Source organism: Andrena cerasifolii, chromosome 16, assembly GCF_050908995.1.
Source record: "Andrena cerasifolii isolate SP2316 chromosome 16, iyAndCera1_principal, whole genome shotgun sequence".
NCBI lineage: Eukaryota > Metazoa > Arthropoda > Insecta > Hymenoptera > Andrenidae > Andrena > Andrena cerasifolii.
Window position 1 is genome coordinate 783,144 of NC_135133.1, and position 19,920 is coordinate 803,063.

General features: G+C 42.2%; 2 protein-coding genes across 2 annotated transcripts in view; both read right to left on the reverse strand.

Annotated features, from left to right (window-relative positions):
* The window catches only part of LOC143377891 (uncharacterized), a 168,766-nt gene that overhangs the window by 129,908 nt on the left and 18,938 nt on the right, over positions 1-19,920 (reverse strand). The window lies entirely within an intron of this gene.
* LOC143377876 (uncharacterized) overlaps positions 1-19,920 on the reverse strand; it is a 475,856-nt gene that overhangs the window by 119,366 nt on the left and 336,570 nt on the right. The window lies entirely within an intron of this gene.

Consider the following 19,920-nt stretch of genomic DNA (forward strand, 5'->3'; position numbering starts at 1 on the left):
TAGTTTAGTAGGCGCAGTCAAATCACAAACGAGGTATAGAATAGACCCATCACCTTATGGGACTTCGTGTCGCCACCCAATCTGTGTTACCGACCCATAATTTCAGGACTGAATTTAGCGACCTCTGTTCATGAACAGCGTCCAACTCAGCAACTACTCTGAAATGTGTTGAAATGCTGAAAGGTGTTGCGTACTTGTATACGTGTGACTTGTTTAGAGAGAGAGTTTGACATAAGAGGGTAGGCTTTTGTTACGGTATGCTTTGGCTCGGTTGGTCAACGACTCACGCGGATTTCTCTCCGAAAATCCATTTCGTGGATCAAGACACTATGGCGTTCAGAAATGGCATTTCTTCAAAGTCCGTGCAAGCTATAAATTGCAAGATGACATTGTTTATTAGCACTTTGCGTACCCTTGCGAACCCTTTCACGTATCGTGCGCCGAAAAAAGTATTAAAAATTCACGCTGTTACTGATATTCCCACAAGTTTCTAATGCACTGTTTAATCATTCCAGTGAAGTAATAATAATTGAATTCCGTTTGCCCCTAATATTAGTTTACCGCCAACACTGAAATTTACAGTAAAATCTAATTTTAAAAGTCTCACAGAAAGTTGCATGATGCATGAGTGTCTTGTGGTGCATGGATGCAACTGCAAATCGAGTTACTTTTGAAACCTGCATTGTGAAATAAAAGTTTGTCTAGCCCTGAGAAATTCATCGGTTCAGTGAAGTGTGTGCATGGCATAGTGCATATTATCTCGTGATTTCTCAATTCGCGCATTAATTTCATCGATTACTGGACCATGTGGGAGGCCTTTTAATTTAACAGGATTCCATTCAGATAAACCCGTTACTTAGAAGACTTTTTCAGAAACTGAAGGATGTTTAAAAACAGAAAATGATTTTGTAATCGTGTGCAACGCGATTGTAGAGTCAGTGCCTGTGCTTGCCAAAAAGTGTTTCATAGAGTACCGTGCCTCTACGTGTTAGTGATGTGAACGCGAATTCCCATAAGGTGATAGGTCTATCGTTTTAGCCTATACTTCGCCGATGTTAGTAACTAAGGGGGAGAAACAAGTATCTCACTCATATTTCTCCAAATATTCCTGCAACTATTCACTTACACTAAGTTCGACTAAAACGTATTTATACATTATAAATAATACTACGTGATATGTATAAGCATTAACATTAATGTATCGAACGATTAAACATTGAGAATAAAAGAGAATTCAGTCGGCGCAGAAAATCATTTGCAAATCCAAGGCCAAATGTTACAAATTGCTTGATATCTCGAGTTCTATCGATTATAGTTAATAATAATTTATACTGGGCGGTTAGTGTAAATGTTGTTAACATTATTTGTCACAGCAATAGCTACTGGAATGGATATTTTAGCCGAAAATCCATTTTTGCCGAAGAATTCGCTGGATTTCGCAATTGTAACTAACCGTCGACCTTGTTTTGATCGGGGGACATCATTCCTCGAAGACTACATAAGGAGCTCACAGATCTTCATGTACTCAGTCGTCGTCGGTCCTCCGGACTTGAAGGACCTCCGGGAACCCTGGAGCTGCCGAGCCACCTGGATCCACTGGACTTCCTGGGGACCTGGTTCTTCCTCCCCCTCCCCCTGGAGCTGCCGAGCCACCTGGATCCACTGGACTTCCTGGGGACCTGGTTCTTCCTCCCCCTCCCCCCTGGAGCTGCCGAGCCACCTGGATCCACTGGACTTCCTGGGGACCTGGTTCTTCCTCCCCCTCCCCCCGGAGCTGCCGAGCCACCTGGACCATTCGGAACTGCTGAACTTGCTGGGGACCTGGTCAGGATTTCAACCCTGGTTCTTCCGCCAGCCTCTCGCCCCTCTGGCCTGGGTTCGTTTATTCGCTTGGTGCTGATGAAATTTTGGGGTTCGGTAAGTCATATAAAATTTTATTGTTTTGCGAATGTCAAATCTGATTTCTTCGGTCGTTTTCCATCATCTGTCCTATTTCCATGCATACTTTCGAGAATTTTGCGCGACTCGTTCTATTTTGTGTATTTCTTCGATGGGTTTGCATGATTTATTTTATTTGATGCATTTCTTCGATGGGTTTAAATGATTTATTTCATTTTCGTGAATTTCTTCGATGGTTTTCTCTGATTCATTTCATCTCGTCGATGTCTTCGATGGTTTTCCCTGATTCATTTCATGTCTTCGATGGTTTTTCCTGATTTATTTTATCTCGTCGATGTCTTCGATGGTTTTCTCTGATTCATTTCATCTCGTCGATGTCTTCGATGGTTTTTTGTGACTTCTGTCACTCTGTCATGCATCTCATCGATGGGTCTACATTCTCTGCTCTTTCCTTCAAGTACTTATCTCTGCGGTGGTTTTGCATGCTCGTGCGTGCTCTGCTGTTGGTCGAAATTATCTCGATCGTCTCCAACTCAATAAGCTTTTCCTTAATTTCTTTCCAGGCTGACCACGCCGTTACTAACATATAGTAGTTGATTGTTTCAGCTTTTCAGGTTCACCGTTACTCGGGGAATGGAGTTAATAACACAATATATTTAAAAAGAAACTAGTGAAAAGTGATAGTGAAAAGTGATCGTGCAAAGTGACAGTGAAAGAAGACATCTAAGGAAGCCTAGGCTAATTTATTATAGTATGAAGTATTTAAGGTCCCATGTAAAATTGCCAAGCAGTCACTAAATCATTAACTTTGTTGTTCGTTTATTGGCTCCTCATCTGTGATGAGGAGGTTACCGCTGCTTCCGTTTGCGGAAGCAAGTGACTGAGCATGGAATCGGTATGGGTGGATCGGTTTCATCCCTTGGTGTTCTTGTCCAAAGGGAAAAGTTTCGGGCGTAGGGGGTGCACCTTTTGGTACACTGCCTGCGTAAGTCACCCGGTTCGATTACCCAATCTCCGTGTTAGACGGCTTGAGTCAGGTCAAGTGTTTGCTCCTGACGAGTCGCATCGGAGCAACAGGAATCGTCTGGGAGGCGCCGAGCGCTTTTCCCTTTCGACTTGGACAGCAGGGTGGTAGGAACTGCGCCGTCCAATACTTGTTTCACGCTTACCCTTCGCCTTTCCCTCTTTCCTGAATTTCTTTTAATCGAGTGATTGCTTGGCAGTTCCCTAGATTCTATATCTAAACCGAAGGGATCGATGGAACTTTGTTTCCATCCATCTCTTTGGTTTAGTAGGCTTCGTGTACAGGGAGATCGATGGAACTTTGATTCCATCTATCTCTCTACGGGTCTCCAAGCGCAGCAACCTCCTCGCGGTGAGACCTGGTAATCGGTGAGAACCGAGCCGATGGCTGCGATTGTCAAATATTCTAGTCGTATATAAGAATTTCTTTAACTTGCAATACTATGGTAGAATGTAAGAATAAAATATGTAACTTAAAATGTTGTTCGATTATTCCTACCGAACCCCAGAATACGAATATAGTGTTAAGATGGAAGAATAAGTGCAAGTTGGAATATTTCAGCGAGATACTGGAACTGTTGAGTTTTTCAGAATTTTTAAAGTCCTCTCTGCTTCAGCATTTTATTGAAATATACAAAGTTACAATTCCTTTGCGAGGTATTCCACGTTACATCATGAAAGCATGTCTTCCACAAATAATGTTGTTTATATAAATTTGTATGTTAAATAAATTTGTTTTGCGTTAAATAAACCGGAATAGGACAGCAAGGTTAAAAGACGAATGTGATATCGTTTTATTTTCTTCCTCCGTTCTTTTCCGTTGAACGAAATATGTTCATAAGACGATTTTTAAATTGTTACTCTAACAGAAACATTTGTAAATCGCGGGCATTGACTCTCAAAACATAAACTAGTTTTACTCGTGCTTAATTCTACTTCCTACCACGCGTAGCGTTACAATCTGTTTTGAGACTTCACCGGTAACGTTGCATGCGACACTAAAATGGCAAGGGGGTCCTAGGACCCCCTAAACCGGCGACACAAAAATACATTGCTTGATAGGTCTATTCTATACCTCGTCTGTGGTCAAATGGTATCTGTTACAGAGCACGCGTGCGTTTTAAAATCGTGAAACGCATTTTGGCCATTGGTGAAAATAAACAATATCAAGGCCACGCAGTTAATTTGGATTTCCCAAAACACTAGCCCGCGGTTGAACATACTCAAAAAGCTAAATAATAGAGAAATATACCGAAAAATGAAGGTTTTGGTTTTCGGCTCTTTCCGCAAGGTTTTGGAAAAATAGGTTTTTCTGGTAGAAAGGCAACACTGAGTGTCAAACCATGTTGTGTACGGTTGAACAAGGGTTCAGACTTGCCAAAAATGCAAATAAAAGTTCTTAAAAATGGTCGGAAATCGCGATTTTTTCAGTGTCCTCTTCCCTTAAGGGGAATAAATTTTTTTTTATACAAGATCTATTCTACAAATATCGAAGAATATGTAATAATCGTTTTTTCCCGTAAAAATTTATTACTGACATGGATATACAAAGTTTTGCTTTAAATTGGTCGCTGTACGTATACTTTTTACACTCACTGCATGTCTCTGATTGTCAGTGTTCAATGTTGGTCCTGCTGCGAACGAAGACTGAGGGCAATAAGATTGGCGGCTGCGAAGCCGAGGATTAGAGATTGTGTGTTATAGTTTGTTAGTAGTGGACGAACCGGGGTGTAGTATTCCTGGGTGCCGTTATCAGCAGGTTGTTGTCGTGAACGGACCGGGGTCTCATATCCGCGGGAGCCAACAAGAATGTTAGTTTAGCCTCGTAACTTTATAATGCGATACACCTCGAGCGGTAAAGATGTATCTATGTGGGTTTATCTTACAGTGGAAATTCAGATGATGATTAGATTCCAATAAAAGAACTCTAACAATGAGTAAGAAATAACAAAGTATATTCTATAAGCTGGGTTTTTACAATTGTTTAAGTGTTTGATTGTAACGGTACCTATTAAGTCCACCTCTCGGTTTTGACACACTGAGTAATGCGGGGGTTTCAAAGAGTTTAATAATTACAATGTCTAACAGTAACTCTACGTACTGTATAGTTGAGTTGAAATACCTGAAGGAGAATATTATTCGATCTCGTTAGCCTCTTTCGTCTAAACGCATTAAGACCGGATTTCCTAGCCGCGATCGGCCGCGACAGCCGGCGGCGATCCTACCAGCTCAACGAAGACACAGATCCATACTTCTCCATTGCACTAGTGGGACCGCCGCCGTAGCCGATCGCGACTGGGAAATCCCAACTTTAGACTTGAAATGAGCCCCCGAGTATGGATTTGTGGGCCCTTTTATACTATGAAATTCGGCTAAAAACTAGTGGGGACATGAATGCCTTTGATTGAATATTAGATTTCTGTGGGAACCTCGGTTGCACCACACTATTGCAGGAAATGTTGACCCAGACACCCGAAAGGGTTACAAGGTCACAGATAGATCTGCGTACGTAACAGTCTACTAAAAGATATAGAAGGAGGAGTCGAGAATCTCCAAGGAACAGGAATCGCGTGATAACGAAAATGATAAAACCCCCTAAGGTCACATTATGGCAATGCAACAGTTCACATTACGACATTACAACAGTGCCAGAAATTATCATGTGTGACTTTGATCAGTTGATTCTTATAGAGCTATCTTCTAATCTATCAGAAACAATCAATTAAGGCTGCCGTCTCACCGGGCTTTGAATGTGTGCGTACGCTCGCACAAGCTAGGAAAAGCATGTACGTATACGCGATGTAGTAAACAATCCGTTTCAACCAACGTACGTCGTGGAATCGGCAAGAAGGAAGTTTTTGCGGGTATAGTTGACTCCAGCAGACATCCGTGCAGACGGGTCTGGTGCGTTTGAACGCTAATAAGCACCGTACGTTGAAATAATAATGAATTTATGAATTGTGTACTGAGACAAACTCGAGAAATGACAGAATGAGGCTTCAAGTATTCTCCGTCACCGGCGTTGATGGTGTATTCACGCCATGTACCATCAGAACCGGTGGAAGTCCAAGCTAGCCGATAAATGTAAGAAAGACATAGTTGCCGATACGTATTGAGAGTCGAATCGCGCTGTTGTCGCATTTCCCCTATTACTATTTTGTCGTCAGGAAGCCTTGAATGAATCACGGTGAAGCGGCTGGAGAACGGAGATAGGCAAAGATAATATCTGGATAAATTAGACTAAAAGTTCGATTCGAGAGGCATACAGTTGCTTGCGGTGGATTAAAATGAGTCCAGATTAAAATGAGATGAAACACGGTATAAATCAGTTTATTTCTAGCACTGTACTATGCTCGAAGCCAGATATATTGGCCGGTGAGTTTCGTGAGGGGTATTCTTCCACCACACAGTTTTCCTGCCTCGGTGCTCCTTTTCTCAACGTTTTCTCACTCGCTGTCGTTCCATCTCGCTCTCGCCTTCGCAGAACAAGAGTGAGCCAGAAGTGGTGGGGATAGTGCCAAGCTTCTGGCGTGTAGGCCAAACCGAGCTGTCAGCGTAGAAATACACACATCAGAATAGGTGTGCGTTAGCTCCGGAAAAATTCAGGAGCTTTATTGGTCAGAACATTGTATTTAACTTCGTTAAAAATAGTCCGATTTACATGACATTTGGCGTGATTTTGATCGGCAGAACGCCAAGAATTCATTAGTATCACCGCCATATCGATTCGATGAAGAATAAATTTTTTTTTAACATGCCGTTGTGAATCTCGTCTCGAGTGTCGAAGTCCACGAAACTCAGCGAGGCGCGGCTTATTGGCGGCATCGCCTTTGAAGACTCTAGCCAGAGAATAACAGTATACAATATAAGACTTACGTTATTTATATTGTCCATTCTTCAACACCTGTATTCCAGTACGTCCGCGTAGTTTGCGTTCTTTCAACGGACTGACTCTCTACGCAACGGACTGTTTGCACCCTTGCCTGGTTTGTAGAGCGTCATTTGTTTCAGAATGGACCACAGACGAATCTTCGGATTCACGTTTCACGTTCACGGTTTGTGTTTACGTTTTTTTTTTTGCAACCGACAGAAGGATTTTGATTTGTGTTGCGTTGTGTTGTATTGTGGTTGGGCTTGGGCTTGGGCTTGGGCTTGGGCCTGGGCCTGTGCCTGCGCCTGCGCCTGCCCCTGCCCATGCGCCTGCCCCTGCCCATGCGCCTGCCCCTGCGCCTGCGCCTGTGCTTGTGCTTGTGCTTGTTGGTTTAGTGTAAAATGAGTCACACTCGAAATGTGGATATGCAGGACGTGCCGGAAGATATGGACAATAATTCTCCGTTTCGGTCGCGACATTTACATTAGTACGCAAAGAGATTATCGAAACGGAGAGTACATCGCCAAAAGAGAAGGTCTTTAGCCCTTCAGAAGAAACAAAAAAGCGCAAAAACCGCAGGCGACACTACCGTAGGATAACGTTCAGAAGAAGTGGCTAGGAATGGAGTCAAACGCGGGCGAACCTGACTTTAATAATCAGGGAGCCGTAGGGGGGTGATTAGTCATGAACGAACGCGATGCGAAATCGGGGAACCACTAGGATGATATACACAGACTAACTCGACGCGTAGTCGAGGAGTTGTTAGGAGGTTAGATTATTCACAGACGAACCTGATGCGAAATCAGAGAGCTGTTGGGTACGGACGAACCTGATGCGAAATCAGGGAGCCGTAGGAGGGTTAAACATGGATGAACCCGATGCGAAATCGGGGAGCGACTGGGTTAGAGAAGTTTCCTTGTTTTGGTGTTGGATGCGAACAAACCTGATGCGAAATCAGGGAGTCGCGGGAAATGTTAGTGTTGCCTCGGAACTCTTAATTAAAATTTGATACAACTCGAGCGGTAAAGTTGTATCAGTGGGTATGTGCTACTAATATTATAAGGATCGCTGGGTAAATGATGGGTTTAACGAATCTACTCGATTTACAAGTGAACACCATTCGTATATTCAATAATTAGTTGTTGTACAAATGTAAGTGTCGCGATTAATTAATTAAATAAAGAGTGTAAGTTACCACTAGGTTGCACGGTGTTGACGTACTGGCGATGCGGGGCGTACGAGTGGCTATTTCTAAATGCCATATATAATAGAATATAAACCGGACTCGCGGATTCTAACTTGTGATTCTGACGGGGACTCGAGCCCGATTTTACTAGATTTAACCAACTCTGTACGAGCATGACACGACGTGACTCTACGCGTGACTGTATAGCTTTTAACCAAAGAGGGTAGAAACCAAAGGGTTTATATAGTCCAAAAATGAGTGGGGATTCGTTAGGAATCTCCATATAAGGAAATCCTTCGGGGTCGTCGTCGTGTCACTCCCGTTCCCATGGTCGTCATCCAGGTGGTCGAGACTTCTATAATTTCATGTACAAACAAGTCTCACGATAACACTTTTTTTCATATGATCGACGACCAACGAGAAATTCTAGCGTATCCAGTTAAATGAAACATACTGCAGAATTTACTCGACGTCATCTACATATTTCGACAAATTTTGCAAAGTCATAGTTGTTTCAGAATATTGCTGTAATGTTTCTACAATATGTTTCACTACAGTACTGAACGGCAATATGTGCGTAAATTTGTTTGGGCTTTGCCACTGGAAAACTGCACGTCGATGTGCGCGCAATATTGCATAAATATTGTAGGATCGTTGCCACTGGAACATTGCACGGCGATACGAGCGATACATTGCAGGATCGTTGCCACTCCAATAATACACAATAATATTGCAGCATCGTTCCTGCAATATTGCAATGCAACCTGCAACAACGCAATATTGCAGCAACGAAGTGTGCTGTATGGGATATTGGGTCCGCCATTTTGTTTTTTGCAATTTTGACTTCAAATTTGTAATCAGCGACCTCGAAAACCTTAATATACCCTTTTTTTATACAAATCAAAGGTCACCTTTATTTTCGGGCAGGTTTTCTCGATTTTCGACCACTGTGCGGCGCACTCATTTAGACGCTGGCAGTCCACGGTGTTTTGTCAATCGCTCGGACGAATGGAAGAAGCACCTGCAACGATAATAGCATTAATAATAAACATAAGAATAAATAATATATCGATGAAAATATTTTTACTCACCTGTCGCAAACGAATACTTGATGTCCGTAATTGCCGAGTTGCTTCGATATGAGCCTCGACATGCTTCGAATGCACGCGAAATGGTATCGTTGAAGGCCCTTGGCGTCCTGTACCAGTAACAGGTTCGCGTGTCTCTCTGGCTTATCTTCAGTCAAACGCAAAGGCATGCAGCTTTTGTCGGTCCAGGTGTACACGTTCACCGACACGTCGTTCAACCTCTCAAATTTCGTCAGCTGATTTAACTTTACGGGGAGACTCACAGCGTCCGTACGAAGTACCGTCGAGTGATGAGGGTACGGCGAGGCCTTGTGTACATTCGTAGAAGCTGGATACAAACTGGCGACTACGGAGCACAAGAAACACGCAATGTCTCTGCTCTGTACATTGACCACTGCCTTTTTAAGAACGACCTCGCACGGAAGTGGTACGTCGCAGCCGGCGCAAAGAGGGTTATGCTGAATAATAATTATTATTATTATTATGATTCACGGGCATCACGTCCTTTAGTTTACAAAAGAGGAGCATAAAAAAAGGATTACATACAGACTAAAACTAAATAATTAAACTTTAAACTTAACTTAAACATAAAACTAACACATAAGCAAAAAACTAAAACTAAGGATAGAAAACATACTAAAGAATAAAAAATATTAATCAGAAATACGTAAAAATAGGCAAGAGGGCCGAGAAAGGGAAAGAGAAAGAAAAGAAAGAGAAAGAAAGAAAGAAAGAAAGAGGGGACGAAAAGGACGCTGAGGTTAAATAAAACGAAGAAATAGCGAATGACCAAACGGACGAAAGGAACACTTCTTTATAGGCCATAAAGAAAAGAATTTTCTCGCAGCAGACCTCGCAGGTGATTTTTGAAAGTACCAAGTGTGCCGCAGAAAAAATCAACCCGATTGTTAAATGTGTTTGCTAGCCCGCACATTCTGTTTATAGGACTGTGCATCCCGAACGCGGTGCTTTGGAATGGCGAATAGCTGCGATGATCTTAGTGTCGAGTATGGCACATGGAATTTCAAAAACGCCAGAAGATCCGGAGAGTCAATGAAACCGTTTAGAAGGTTGAAAACAATAGCAAGGTCAGACAGTGATCACCGATCCTCCAGCGTAAGAAACCCGCAGGCCTTTAAAACTTAGGTGTAGTCATGCGAAAATCTTGCCATAGCAACCCCAAGTTTGGACGCAAGCAGCCACAGAAATCTATGTTGTATAGATTCAAGTGACGTTGAGTACTTCTTGTGGAATGGATTCCAGACCGGTGATGCATATAGCAAATGCGGGACCACAAGAGCATTATATAGAAAATATTTACTAGGAGGTTTAGCACAGTCCTCAGAGCCCATCCACTATCGCGGTCTGGGAACTCCTCAATCGCCACTAACGTGGGAGCGACCACGCACTTCGAATACCAGTCGCGCGCGCTCCAAGTCCTGAACAGTACGCGATTTCGCGTACCGAAACTTTTCATGTCCGTATTCTCATTCAACATAAACTCCGCGTTCGGAATCGTATTCACAGACACACCAGAATGTTCCCTGATAGCGTCTGTTATGCGCGAGACCACCATTCGTCGGGCATCCTCCAAAAATTGACGCAAATCGACGTAAGCCATATTAATGACAGCACCAGTCGAAATACGATTCCAAAACGCGGTTTTCACATCCTCCCATTCGACCTTCGGTGCTGTCGATTGACCCGAAACCCCGAGCCCTACTCGCGAAAATCGTTCCTGCACGATCGTACGTAATGTCGTTGTACGCGCGATTAGCGATACCTGACGCTGTTTCGATGCCACCGACACTCCCTCGCCGCGCTGATACTCGACGATGAGTCGAAGCACGCGTCGCACTGATCCATCCAGTTCCTAAATTCCGGCGTCTAAAAGCGTTGCCATTTGGTAAAGAACATTGAACGTGTCCATGAACGCCTCCATGTTTACTTCTTCACAAATAGTTTTGTCTACCAGACACGCACGATTAGACACAATTGGGTGGTGCAGCTCTTCCACGTGATGCGGTCCGCGTCCTGATATCGGAAACCCAACGGCAAAATGATGCGTTTCGAGTGTAGTCGCACAATCGGGGTCGGGTGCTCATCCAAAAATCCTGGTAATTCACGGCACAAAAACGAATCCACAGTAATAGTCGAATGTTCGAGGGCCAAACACTTTTGTACACTTCGACCATGCCGTTCTCAATGTCCTGTAGAAGCGTTAACGGTGTACACACGATCGCGGTAACGTACTTCACTTGCTTGCGATGCACATCCTTATCACCAATGATGCAATACAATGTGCATTTACCCGCAGTACTATATCGCGCAGTATGACGTAGCAATTGACGATGGTGATGCGACAATTGCATAAATCCATGATAAAAGATGCTGATCCACGACGTTTCGAATAATGGCGGCGAGCTTAACGCGTCGCGGATCTTATGCTTATCGATCGTAAGTGTTTGGTCGTCCACCTGCAGCATGTCGAATTACAGTATCCGCGCTCGACGTGTTCAATCGAATCGCGCGCCATGATTACTTATCGCTCTATGTTTACATCATTGCCCGTGCGCCTTATCGGCCGCACGATTCAAATATAAACACACGGCATGAAGAGCTTGCACGTAGACGCCGAAACGTGTTAAATCCTGTCGCGCGTCAAGATGCCTTATCTGTCTCAGAAAAAATAGACCACCCGCTTTCTCAGAAATCAAGGTCCACCCTCTTCCCGACATCGAAGACGCGAATTTCCACGAATCGGTCGCGGTCGCGCCTGCGCACCGATCCGCGCACGCGTACGGAGATTGCGCGGCAGCGACGCGTGCCCAAAGTACCTTAAACATCCAACAGGTGGTGCCAATACTAAATGTATTGTAGGAAGCGCTGACTCCTCTCCCTGAGACGTAAAAGTGAGGGAGACTCACTCGTCCACTCTCTTGGATCCTCAAGTCAAGTGCGGATATCTTCGCACCACGTGCACATCAGTGATGCCAGAACCGTGGCTTTTCGCCCGATTGGTTCTGATACAATCTGCTCCCTATGGTTGTAATTTAGTCTAGCAGCTTTCACTCCTCCTAACCTAACCAATCCAACTTGCATCCCTCCTAAAAGAACCGGCCATCCGAGCGTAGAAGCAAGTGCGAAATAAAAGTAACGGTGCGCGTCTCGATACCGCAGATGTACCTGCCTAAGTAGCATTTCTGAAGGAAAAGAATTGTCCAGCCTTTGGGCTCGCCATCCCTAACCCAGATCTTTGGCAGGTAGGTATCAGTCTCAACAGGCAATGCCATACGTGGCGCCAGTAAGACCGACCCCGGTCGTTGCTATTCCTGAGGGTTTTTTTCCAGTGAATATCAGTAATTTTGCAAGCGCAATATCTTAAAAACCAGTAGAAATAAAGTGCATACATTAAAGCTTATTGAATTTGTCTTGGAACGCACTATCAACTCAGGTCTTCAAAAAAAATAGTTCCATTTGAAAAACCAAACTTGACCATCATATCTTTTAAAATAATAATCGAAAAAAATCGTTTCGGCTAATAAATTAGCCCCCTCGAACCATTCAAATACATATTTTTTTAATTTTTTATCTCCAGTACTTTAGGAGATATCCAGCTGTCCATTCGTCCCGTGGACACTCTGTATACACTTTTTATTGTTCATCGAGTGCAATCAATATCCTTCCCCAGTAGTGAGTTAAACTACCGCAGGAGTAGGGCCTGCTATCGATCCTAAGGATTCTGTTGGTAAACCCCTACAGTATGAAAACCTAGGGAATTTACCGACGCGGGCCCAAATACCGATGTGGACCCAAAATACCTTAAACATCCAATAGGTAGCGCCACTTGGAAATGCGCACGGCGCCATTTTTGAAATTTTTATATCCACCCTCCCTCCCCTGTGACGTCATCCCCCTCACCAAGAAACTCGGTCGACGCCATTTTGAAATCCCCCTCCCCTGTGACGTTATCCCCCTCACCAACCAACTCGGTACCCCCCTCTCCACTTCACCCCATCACCCACCTCACGCAATAGCGTAAGCGCGGTACCCCCATCTCACCCCCTCACCTACACTTGATTCAGAATCGGCATAGCCTATCTACTAGCTTCAAAGGTTATACCCGGCTGCTAAATGTCCTTCGATAAAGTATGGACTGATGATTAACGTGGTGTGCATATTTCAACATCCTGAAGGGCACTTCGTCGTAGAGTGTTAGTCGCCTAATTAGGGGACACGACCAAAGTGCGCTCCAAGAGGTTGAAATATGCATGTACCAGCAGAAGCCGAATGATCCAAGTTGTTTAAGGTCAGCCGTAAGTTCTGAAGGCAGACGTTAGATATGATCTGACCCTGTATCGTGAGTTTTGATCCATACATCTATTGTTCTGTACTTTAGGGTAAAGACTGCAGCTCCGTAGCAACGATGTAGGAAAGTGCCCTTGCATTAATCCTTAATTCGTGAGGCGGTGTCTCGTGAAATCCGTTTATTCCGAAGATAGAGTCAAGATTTTACTTTATAAATAGAAAAAAAAATTGGGGTAGGTATATCATGTGATGTACGGACGGTAATATAGGGAACTAATAGTGACGCGAAGGTATAACCGAGCGAGAGTGGGGAGCAGTAGCTCAGGAACCGTCACGAGCAGCATACGATTGTACTACGATTGAAATATATTACGTTATCTAGTTGTTACCGGAGTGTATCGATTATTATATAACCCGCAGGACATTACATATCAGATCCCACCTCACCAGTTACGATTAACTGCGTTCATTGATAACGTGAGTTCATGCGAGACACTTTTGTGGATCGTGACTAAATAGTATCGTGAAGATTACTATCCATTGGCGAGAGGAATTATTTATAATAAAATCTCGACATTTTCGTGGGAAATTAGTTAGCGGACAATATGGATGGCACTTAGTAGACAAACGGTTAAAGTTGCAAGTGTCGTTTCAACTTTTGATCTCAATGTGTTGCGTCTTATGTAACAAACTATCTGGACAGTTGCACGACCCTCGCTATTTACACGGCTGCCTAGTTGCATTCCTATACAACTATCGAAGACTTCCAGTAGTTTATTACCGGCTTGAAACGTAGCAATGGCGTGCTTGCCATCATGGAAAATCCACTCGATGAAGAGAAAATTACCAACAAGTAGTAGCAGTTGAAAAGGCTACTTGCAAGGAGAGTTGTTTTCGAAGAGGAGTAACAGAGCCTGCGGAGAGTTGGGGCCCAAAGGGATAGAAACGAAGGAGAAAACATCGCATACCATTCGAAAGAGCAATTACGAAACGGAAATTATACCAAGGAGATCGTAGAGAGAACGTTCTCGCATTAGCCAATAAGAATTGTAACGTTCTAACGCATTAGTACCTAATGTATTAGCAGAAATACACTACTGCTTTTAAATATTTGAAATTATCCCATGTTTCTAATGTACACAAACGTGTGGCAAGTTTTGAAAAATATATTGTTTGCAGAATTCTAGAAAATAGTAAAGTAAGGCTATAAATTGTTTCTTTGGGATGTGCACAAGTACCTACTATATACCCTGATAACCAAATCTGGCAGCAGAGTCTGCCGGCAGATCCGGTGTGATCTGTGTTCGCATTAGGCTACGGTTCTGCCGGCAAACCCTGCTGTGATACCATAAAAGTGGTATCCGTTGTACTTGAAGACGAACGCTCGAAGAATATTCCACGAGATTCTATGTATCAATATCCAGACAAATCATCTCGAAATATCCAGAACGCGATCGTAATTATGGAATTGTTGGATGTGCAAGACATAAAAATAGGGTTATGCGCGAAGTGCGAATGTTTAACGTCTTGTTTCGTATATAATAATTTAACACATGTGTTCTTATAAATGTTAATGTCAGCAGGAGCATGCATGATCGCCTAGAGCAGGCCTGCCCTTTAGGGTGCAAATACCTCCTCAAGTTTTGGGACCCGGGCAACAGCCGAGCGCGGAACTGTTACGTTGCTAACCATAGCATGGCCTGCGGGAAAACTGCAAGACTGTGCGTGCGTCCGTACTGGATCGTATCAGAGATGGGCAAAAAATTATTTCAAATAAAAAATTGAGTATGACTAAAAGACGAAAATTGTATTTAAGACTCATAAATAAGAATAACCCGAGTCTATTTTTAATCGAAGCGCCTTGGTTGAAATAATACAATCATGGGGATTCAATTGTCGGCCATGTTTGAATTACTTCAATCATGGGAGTTCAATCACGACTAACTGAACAATGTTCTCGTATTCATGATTACTGTAGTCGATTGAAGCTCGACTAACGTTGATGAGCCTCGAGACTCTCGAGAGCCTTTGATCGAAGCCGCGCGAGGCCCGAGCCGAGCGACTAACAAGTATGTATCGTTCACCCGTCGAAACTGGTGCCTGGAGTCGCTCGGCGATGTGTCATCGATTACACGGAAAGTGAATTTCTTTATTTTTCATCGTATCAATACGAAAGTGACACCATGGATTCCTTGCATTCTCCCGATTAAATGGACAGAAAATAATTTAAATCGGACTACTTTTAATGAAACGAGGCTTTCGTCTCTTTTACGTTCCACACGTACAAAAAATATTCATCTATCACATTTTCTTAATGAATTTTTAAATTCTTCTAAATTCTTAAAAAATTCCCGAAATCAGCGATTCTCGACCTTATTTTGCGATCTTTAAACGTTTGTAGCTCGGAGCAACGTTAACCGATTTTGATGAAATTTTAGGCACGTATACAATCTACAAACGGGTTTTTTTTTTTAATTTTCATTACAAGCTCACAAAAAAAAGTTTAAAAATCGACCTTTACTATTCTTTTTGCTATTCCAACCAAATACATTTTTTTTTTTCAAAACGACGAAACGCGTTAGTTAGCAAACTAATCCTTTTAGCTTCTCAAAAAAACTTGTTTGGACCAATTCTAAAAAAGTTATGCGATTTTAAACAGTGTCCGAATATTAATGCGAGCCACTGTATATATTCTCACTCGCATCCTACGCTTGCATTCCTTAAATGTCGACACACAGAATACAGTCTTAGTTTTCACAGGCAACCTCCGAGGGATTATATTACAGGTCCCTATTTCACGTGTAGTAAACGTATCCGAACTACAATCCGTGTAATTTTTAATACACGGATACCCGTGTAGTTCTGGTCACGGATATTCGTGTAGTTCTGTTCACGGATACCCGTGTATTTCTATTGCACGTGTGCACTTATATTTAAATTGGGTTGTCACGATTAATTTTGCGATTGTTTAGTTTGTATATCTCTTTTGTCTGTTTAGCATTGCACGAATGGTCTCACAGATCTAAATATGAGACACTGCAGTCTGCACGCACGCAAATACTTACATACCTCTATCGCATCAGACTGAAATTTTATTTTATTAAAATAATTTAATTTTTTTACTTTATTACCTGAAAATGTCGATACTTTAGTTTTATTGTGCCAAAATAGAAAATTAATAGATTAAATTTTATTATGAAATTTGATTATGTGTTGATTATTGTTACCTGTAACCTGAAGATTAGTTTGTTTTGGCAAAAGCGGGCCAATATACTTAGATACTCAGATATTCACACGTCGAAAATTACACAAATCGAATAATTATTTAAAAATTAATATACGCGTAGGTATAGTTATGCAGAGAAATAGCATGGTGGCCAAATACCGCCTCGTACAATCGACAAATTAGAAATATGTACATACTTTGTTGTCACGTCGCTAACTATCGATGGCGTCGAACTCAGGACCGCGCGCATCTTTCAGTGTGATGCGATGGAGGTATGTAAGTATTTGGGTGCGTGCAGACTGCAGTGTCTCATATTTAGATCTGTGAGACCATTCGTACAATAATGCTAAACAGACACAAGAGATAGGGTAAACCAACCAGTGAATGACCGAATTGTTGAATCTATGGACCTTTGAGATTAATACTTGAATATATTTATGTATAACAACAAAACAACTGTTGAAATTGCGTTTAAATTTATTTTCCTTGAAATTTCTATTAAAATAATTAAGTATTCTTATCGTAATTTAAAATAAAAAACAATAATAAAATGCAAAACGTGTAGAAGCCCAGTAAATGACCGCATACTTTTAATAAGAATTGTACTTATTAATGTTTGCTTAATACGCGTAACTAAAACTATAGGATATTAAAAGTGCAACTACACTCCATTTATAAACATATAGTAATGTTTAAATTTATAATTGACATTTCTTTGGCTAATGGTCATTTACTGGTATGCGGTCAATTATTGGATGGTTTACCCTATACCAACTAAGCAATCGCAAAATGAATCGTGATGAACCAATTTAAATACACGTGCACTCCTATAATAGAAATACTACACGGGTATCCGTGAAAAGAACTACACGGGTATCCGTGAACAGAACTACACGGGTATCCGTGAACAGAAATACACGGATATCCGTGAACAGAAGTACACGTGTACTTATAATCCGTGTACCTACACGTGTATTAAGAACACGGACTTTTAATTCCTTAATACACGTTACACGGGACACGTGTACACGTGTATTTAAATACACGTGAAAAGCCACGACCTCTAGATTATATGCGAACATGGACAATATGTGATATAAGTAATTAATACAAATACTTAATTAGCACTATATTGGTTAACCAAACTGTTAAACGATACAGCAACAACAGATATTTGTGAAGAAGTCTGAGCTGTGAAATATATATCCACAAACACTAAAAACTAGAAAATAAAAAAAATTATGTTAAACGATTGTATTAAAACTGCACTAGAAACTAAAAAAAAAATTTTTTCTTGTACTACGCAGGATATTTCATAACAGAATATGGATCAGTTTAATACAGCATCAAGCGTCGAAATGAATTTGTTGTGAGATATCCGGCTCCACAATTAGGGAGATGTAATGGTTGTCAAAACAAGGCTTCGTTTTTTAATTATTTGAGTTTAAAGTCTTACACGGTAGGAGTATAAGTTCGAATACGTAAGTAATCTTTTCACTGAGCTGTTGTAGCTGCGGCGGTAAAGTGTTCGTCTACGGTGCTACAGGTCGCATGGGTTCGAATCTCCCTGGGGTAAAAGAATTTTCTATGAGAAAAAGACACACGGGCGTTATACTACTATGATTCTGCACACATTCATTATGTCGTCGCGTCCTTCACAGACACGGTATATACTGTAGGGATTTAATGTAAAACTAGAGCCCTACGTTACCAGCAAAAGAGCCGGTTGACGCGCGATCGCGGAGCGCGCAATATAGAGGCGGTCGAGACCGGGCGATCGAATGGCGTAGGTGCGTGCGGAAATAAGATTAGGAAGTGCGATCAGTTAGACGCGGTATACACGTGCTTTTGGCTACACGGGAGGCATACGGCCACCGTAGAGATTTTCTTGCGGGCTGCAGGAACACGCGTAACTGCACACGGTCCGAAGTAAGAGAGAAACGAAAAAATACAACGAGGTACCACGTGTCGACGGTTCAGCCTTCAATAAACCTTTTCTTAATCATTGTTTTAAGTGATTGGAGATTTATTTATACCCTGTCCCCACGCCTACAGCGGGGTAAAAATCTCAGAAGTGGGATACGAATGGTGTAAACCCGACAATTAAAACGGGCAAACTTGCGAATGCACACGCGGACGCCGTTGTTCAAGAACGTTCGGGAACGTTGAGAAGTGTATTCAAGAGGACGCTTTTTGTGGTACCGAGACTGTTAGTGTCGCAGTTGCTAACCAAACTCAGCCGTGAAAGTGACACCCGATGTTGGCACTCCGAATAGCTTAACCGAATCGGAGTCGTGCTTAAGGCGGTAGACACGGGTAATGCAGCGCGCTGTATACCGACACAATCTGGCCCGAAACATGGGTTCGGGATTTTTCGTTTTTCGTTCTTATATGAGCAGATTTTGGGCTGGGCGAGGTCTCATTCGATAGAAGAAGATTCAATGCGGAACGTTCTGCTCATGGTTCAACGAGATTGTGTTGATATGTAATAATATCAGTGTCCAAAGTAAAGCAAAGGTCGACAAAATATACCCGCAGAATCCAAGCATTTTTAGGCCACTAAAAGAGTTTTGTGACTCAAACGGTGAGCAGAGCGCTCCGCATTGAATCTTCTTCTATCGAATGAGACCTCTCCCAGGCCAAAATCTGCTCATATAAGAACGAAAAACGAAAAATCGTGACTGCATTCCCAAATCAGAGTTCCGCCATATTGGCGATAATACAGAGCAAGTCACGTGACAAATTTAGTTGAGGTAGTAGATACGAGATGGCGCCTACTCGGGAGGACTGCCAACGTGGATTCATAGCAAACCCACAGACGAGGTATATGTAGAATAGACCTATCAAGCAATGTATATTTGTGTCCCCGGTTTGGGGGGTCCTAGCACCCCCTTACCATTTTAGTGTCGCATGCAACGTTACCGGTGAAGTCTCAAAACAGATTGTAACGCTACGCGTGGTAGGAACTAGAATTAAGCACGAGTAAAACTAGTTTATGTTTTTAGTGTCAATGCCCGCGATTTACAAATGTTTCTGTTAGAGTAACAATTTAAAAATCGTCTTATGAACATATTCCGTTCAACGGAAAAGAACGGAGGAAGAAAACAAAACGATATCACATTCGTCTTGTAACCTTGCTGTCCTATTCCGGTTTATTTAACGCAAAACAAATTTCATTCCCTTGTAATAACGTAATTTGTAAAAACAGGACTTTAATGTTTTTTAAGAACACCTGTTGCTGAACCCCACCCATGTATCATGTGTTTCCGCATATATTAATGATGGTTTATACGATATAATACAGACATATAATAATAAA